Below are 6851 nucleotides of genomic sequence, written 5' to 3' on the forward strand. Positions count from 1 at the left end.
TGTACATTTGCCACTATTCTCTTTCCTTTGTTGTAATTCTGGTTCCGATTGAATCCTTGATTCTGGTTGAAGTTTTGATTTGGGTTTTGATTTTGATTGTGAATATATCCAAAACTCTCAGGGTATCCATGTAGTTTGAAACACCTATCCTTAGTGTGCCCTGGCTTCCTACAGTAATCACATATATGTCTTCCCCTTTCCTTGTCTACCATAGTTGTTGTTGTTAGGCGAATAGTTGGTCCTATAAGTGTTGGACCTAGAACTAGCAACATTCATAGAAGTTGATTCGATAAACAGCTGAGTATGTGGTTTGATTTCCCTCTGCTTTTCATCTTGTATGAGGAGAGAAGAGGCTTGAGCTAAGTTTGGTAATAGGTTCATCATGAGGATGCTTCCTCGAATCACAGTTTAGGTTTCAGTCAATCCGATGAGGAATTGTATTAGTCGTCTGTCCTGCTCAGCTTTGTAGAAACCTTCCTTCGCGCCACAAGTACAATTGCAGCTGCATTGAGACTTATTACTCAGGGTGCTCAATTCTTCCCAAAGTTTCTTCAATTTGGTGTAATAATTGGTAATATCAAGAGCTCTCTAAGATGTATCGTTTATTTCCTTTTGGATTTGGTACAGTCGAGCTCAATTTGTTTGCTCATACCGATCTTCTAGCTCAATCCACAACTCCATAGAATCATTTGCATATTCAACATTGTCTGCGATTTCCTTCGATAGGGAATTAAGAATCCATGAAGTCACCATGTCATCACATCGCTCCCATTGACGAAATGTGGGTGAGTTATACACCCTAGCTTGTTTTTCACTGACAGGTCTCACAACACACTACACCTTCATGAACGATAACCAACTCTACTGAAAGGAACGGAAAAAAGCATGACACCGGGATTATCCGACGGATGTTAATACAAGGGATCACCTGGATCGATTCCGGAATTTCCTATAACTCCGATGTTCACATCTGTGCCAGCCACATCGCTCAAATCATCAACAACCATGAGTAATTGAAATTAATTGTGTGAGTATCACACTTTGGGAGAAAAAGCCCCTTTTCAGACAATCAATTAGGGCAAAAACGAAACCACTCTTAGAAATCGATCGAATTAGGGGAAAAGTCAAAATCGACGAACACAAAGGAGAAATGGATAATCGAGAGATGATATATCGTAACGACTAGGCTCTGATACCATGTTAATTGCTCAAAGTAAAAGCTGGCTCAAGCTCAGCTTGAACAGCAATGGAGGTCGAAGCGAGAGAGAACATTCGAGAAGAAGGAGAAAGGAAAAGTGGGAAATGAACCTCAATAAATACAACTAACTAACCGCTTTGCATAATTAGGCAATCTCAATAAATACAGATATCAATAAATCGGGTTAATAAGTTTTGAATACTGGATGCTTACAGAAAAGCAAAAGAAGTACAACGAGGACAAGCAAAAAAGAAACGTAGTTGGTGTAATGTCTCTTCAGATTTCACTAGTGTCCATACTTGCTGTTACCAATTTTGGTTTGCATTTTGGTTGTATGCTACAATAAATATAAAGTCTGTTTTGGTTACCAGTTATACTGTGACCAATTTACACAGTTTGACGGTGGATACTCGGCCGTGTTAGGCGCTTAAAAAAAATTAATCTACATTTTAATTTCTTTTTAGCAAAAAAAAAAGTTTAAATAAACACCTTTTCAGAAACTCAAATGCAAACTCAGTATTTGGGAAATCTAAAGCAAATGCCAACTAGTTTGGCAAATCTACCTATAATTCAAAAATTCCATTTTCACTTGTTCAAATAAGTCAGGTTTATTTGTCGGATAAAATAGAAATTATGCAGATTATACTTCAGCTTTCATTTGTTTATTTAAGTGTATATCGTTTAAATTTTAGATCCGTCCCTGTCCATCTACCGACTTATTCACTTTACGATTAAACAATGAAAAATGTCAAGACAAAACTGTACTTGTAACTGCTGTAGTGGTCCTATGTGGAAGTTAGTGGATGTTTTGAAATATCTGTTTAATTTTATCCTCCATGGAATCTGGCACTGGACGTATATGATGGATACTAATCAAAGGCAAAGGTATCACAATATAAATCATGATCTCCATTGACACACCTCAAACCTTGCAATATCGTTTATTGCATCCCATTCCATCAATGACATTTTTGGGCTTCTTCAAAAGCAAGAATTGCTATATATAAAGGCTCACCGGTGCACGAAGTATCATACGTTCACGTAAGGTCTACTTCCCAAGGGGTGTGATGTAGGCAGTCTACTCTGATACGAGCATCAATTATTAGTTCTGCGAAACGAACCTATGACCTGTAGGTTATACAAAAACAATTTTACCGTTGCTCTAAGGCTTCTTTCTGAATTGCTGCATATAGGCAAACTCAAACATGTATTTCGTCCAAGAAAAAAGTCAATGAGTATTGTGAAAAACCAAAATTTTAATCCTGGGATTCACGTTCTATAGACAAAGTGAACAATTGGCTATTGACAATCTTCAAATACTGGCATGAATGGATGATTTCGACAAACCGACCTTAGCTCAGTTGGTAGAGCGGAGGACTGTAGTATTGTTACTGAAATCCTTAGGTCGCTGGTTCGAATCCGGCAGGTCGGACTTTTTCTATTTATTTCCATTAACGTAGTCTTACTTTTTACTGTTTTGCAGAAGGGAAAGGAGGTTACAATAATCTTTTATATTACTAAAGTGAATTTACTTGTTATGTTAAGCTATTTACCGGTTAATAATTCTACGATATCAACCAATACCTTAATATTTAAATATATTTTACAGTGTTTATTGCACAAATATTAAACTCAATATAAATTTTAACTCTAAGATGGTTATAAAGGAAAATCCTTGAGGACCTTTTTTAATTAATACCATATCTTTATTGTTCAAAAACTGAAAACTTGCGTCACATTAAATAAAAAAGAAACTGAAGATTAATTAAAAGAATTTAATACTTAGAATTTAACTTTACAAGTAACTGGTTCTTTGGAGAAAACACATGAAACAACTGCTATAAAACATTCAGAATTACTGCTCTTCAATCCCGCTTCATTTATATTGTTTTTAATGCATTTGAGACCAAAAGCAAAAATGACTACATCACGAAACGTTATCCTCTTGACTTTTATGATTTTCACTTTTGCATCACTAGGTGGGTATTTAATCTTTTTTTTAAAGTTCATTTTTTCTGTAAATGAGAAAATAGTAAATATAAAGTTTTGACATTTTTTTTTCTTCTTTTTAACAGATGCAGAGGCAGAACAGTGTGAAAACCAGCTTATATATAGAGCACCCCTGGGGAATTTGTGTGAAAGATGAAGAATGTCACGACCTTTGTGTTAAACTTCAAGTTGGTATAAATATAGTTGCTAAAAGTTATTGTGACCATTCTATAACATCATGTAGGTGTATAGCCTGTCTCCCACCAATTACATTTACACCTGGAGGCGGTATATAATGGAGAGAGGTGGTCCGCCACCCGATCGCTCGGATAGAATTAGATATATGTATTAATAATATTTTCACGCATAAAAGTATATATAAATAAGGAATGGCGCCCCCTGTCAAAATGTCCCCTACTAACTTCATTTAAGTGCAAGTCAATCTAACTTTTATTATTTATCTAAATTATAAAATTTTGATTTACTTCTGTTATTTTTTTTTTTGAGATCTCAATTTTTTTAGTTGAATATGATTTTAGTAATTTTTCCTTTTTATCCATCTAATGTTTTATTTCCTTGATTTCAAATAACGTTCTAATATTTTTGTTCGGTTACCCTATATTTATTTATGTACGAAAATCTTGTAAAATGAACTTAATTAGCTCAAAAGGATAAAACGAAACCGAATTAATTCAAAACAAAGCGAACCAAATTTAGTAATTATATATTTAAGAAAACATGAAATTAATTGTTTCATGTAATGGATTCATTTATTTCTTGAATGGTAATTGGTATGATGAGAACCATTCTGTTTACATTAGCAATCCTCTTTTGGGGCTGAGTATTTCAATTTTCAAGCTTAAATTGTCTAAATGGGAGAAAAGATTTTGTGGTGTTATTTTTAGATTATGCTTTAGTCTCAAATGTTTATCCAAAGATTAAGAGCTTGTTTGGCCATGAAAAGTTTTTCACTTTTTTTTTTGAAATCAATATTTGGCCATAAATTTTTTAATTTTCATTTGAAGATGAATTTTGGAATTTTCCGAAAATTTGAAAAACTCCAAAAGGCTGTTTGTCAAAATTTTCACTTAGGTCACTCACAAAAATTAAAAAACAACCCAAAATTATATTCATATCCAAACACAACTCAAATTTTCCAGTACCATTTTCACTTGAAATTTTTTCCCCACTTTTTTTCGGAATTTTACCATTCTTATGTCCAAACGCCCACTAAGATAGTTTAGGGAGTAGTATTTATTTTGCTTCTATGTTTCCAATGCAATTTAGTTTGAAAGCTGACCGCTTACTGTTTTGTGGATGCTTTTGAATCTGGTTAAACAATAGTTCTGCCTATATTAAGTATCTTTTTGTTTCACACTAAATTAGTTGCATTAGCAAGTCCCCCAACCACGCTTAGTTTAGTTTGGCTCTATCTCCTCTTCTATTCTTGGCTTGGTATGTTTACTTTTACTCCTCTAACCTTGTTCTTTATACTCCACACCAAACATACCAAACCAGCGTTCGTCGCACCGGCCGAGCGTGTTTAGTGTGATATATATTTCTTGTGTGGTTTGCGAGCTATTGCAAGGTGAGTTGGTTACTCTGTCTGCACTCGAAAGATAGTGACCGCAAGTTTATTCCCTGAGAATTTTTCAGAAAAAAAAAGAAGCTCATTTGTTTTCTTCTTCAACAAAAGTACCTAAGTGTGCCGGTAAATATTTTAAATTTCTACTTAATAACAATATTTTTCTTTTATGTGTTTTCCGTTTTCTAGGATCAAGAATTTGAGGGATGAGGACAAATGTATTCTTATTACATGACTCTTTATACATGAAATTCAAAGCTTTATATATTGTTTTATTAGTAAATTAGCAAATCAGGTGTTCGATACCTCGCTTTGGGACTCGGCTAATCCAAACTCGTGTCGAGAAATCATTTGGGTTTAAAGTGCTCGAACTTGAAACTTTTGATTAAAAATGCACAGGCACTTATCATTCCACCACAATCGGTCACGTCCTATGCTTTTCATTCGTCAAAACTATTCAAAAGGAAAGAAAAATTGAAGAAAATGTAAATAATTCTTACACTATACTAGTGTAATTTGATAAATTTATTCATAGCAAGTTATTATTTTATTTTTCAAAATATTATTAAATTTTATGAAAATTGCCTGTTGCCGTAAGGATACTTAGCATGATTATAGAAGTTACATATACACTATCAGTGCACATAACTTAAAATATATAAAATATATACCTGATAAGCAAATTGTTGAAGTGCATTTAGAATTTTATTTGAATCGATAAATGATAATGTCGTGAATTTTCAGTCAAACAAAATGATACGCAAACTTATGGACATATTATTTTATACTTGCATTGGGTAAAAAATAGAGTTTACCGGTGGGCATCTCTCGAGCAGACATGTGACAATGGTGATAGGATAGAAATGAATCAACAATTAACTAATATCGCATGCAAACATATGACGGTACTATGTGAATTTCGAGACACAAAGATCAGAGGAGTAAATTTGAAAGCAAAATACTGGCGGAACGAAATAACATTAAAGGGGTAGCTGTTACAGAAAATGTTAGTATTTATTTCCAACATTGTTCAACGATCAAGAGAGGTTTTATTCATCCTTAAGAGGGCAAGATTTGAGAATCTTATCTCTTAAAATTTAACTACAAATAGCCGCATTTGTATTCCTTGTAGGGACACGATCAAGAAGAATTAGCAAAGCTATCTCTATTTTTTCTCATTTCCATAGTTATATAAAAGAAGGATTCCGTGGAAGCTTCTCTGTTGGCTTGATTCCGATGGAATTTATCTGAAATACATGCTTATTCTTCCTCGAAATAATTATTTCTAATTTTACTACTCAGTTCATCTTAATCCACGTATCTATAAACCACATATACAAATTTAACTATATTTTTTTATGGGTAAATAAATACCTTGTCTTGAGATAACGAGAAGCGCTTTTGCAACATCGTGAAAATTGCGATCAAAATTATATCTTAAATACTTATTTATTGATTTTTGAAATGTAGAAAATTTTAACAAAATTTCCATGATTAAAAGAAATGGGTCTCTAACGCTAAATGAATCATTAACTTCACTAGATCAACTACATTATTTCTTGGAGGGGTAAAGGGAATAAATCAGAATTTCTTGTAATATCAATAGTATAAAATGAAATTCCTATACCTAATCAATGTAAAGAGATTTCCACAGTAATCCCATTAATGTTATAATATTGTGAGATACAAAAAATGTTATTGCCACACACCAAAACATCATTTTAGAAATTTTATTATTTATAAATCAATGCAGTACAAGTCTACCATCAATCCGTTGTAGTCTAGTCGGTTAGGATACTCGGCTCTCACCCGAGAGACCCGGGTTCAATTCCCGGCAACAGAATATAATTGTTTCTCTCTTTTTGAATTTTTCTCAATTTCACCTATTCTTGTGAAAATTTAAGTTTCCGTAAATTTTGATTTTGTTTGGATTTGTATATTTGGAAGGAATTCTACCAAATACCTATAGTTATAATATTTTTTATCTTTGTTTAGTTGTTAATAAATTGTGGATAATGGTAATAAAATAGTGTGAGATATTTAATCATTTCTCATGTAAGCAATGATAATCTTATTTCA

At 33.0% G+C, this 6851-nt stretch overlaps 2 non-coding genes across 2 annotated transcripts; both read left to right on the forward strand.

The window, feature by feature from the left end:
* Positions 1-2544: 2544 nt before the first annotated feature.
* On the forward strand, positions 2545-2630 carry TRNAY-GUA (transfer RNA tyrosine (anticodon GUA)). Its single transcript is given in 2 exon segments — positions 2545-2581; positions 2595-2630. It is a non-coding gene; the product is annotated as a tRNA-Tyr (tRNA).
* Positions 2631-6542: 3912 nt separating this feature from the next.
* On the forward strand, positions 6543-6615 carry TRNAE-CUC (transfer RNA glutamic acid (anticodon CUC)). Its single transcript has one exon. It is a non-coding gene; the product is annotated as a tRNA-Glu (tRNA).
* Positions 6616-6851: the final 236 nt, after the last annotated feature.

This window comes from Nicotiana tabacum, chromosome 11, assembly GCF_000715075.1.
Source record: "Nicotiana tabacum cultivar K326 chromosome 11, ASM71507v2, whole genome shotgun sequence".
Taxonomy (NCBI): Eukaryota; Viridiplantae; Streptophyta; class Magnoliopsida; order Solanales; family Solanaceae; genus Nicotiana; species Nicotiana tabacum.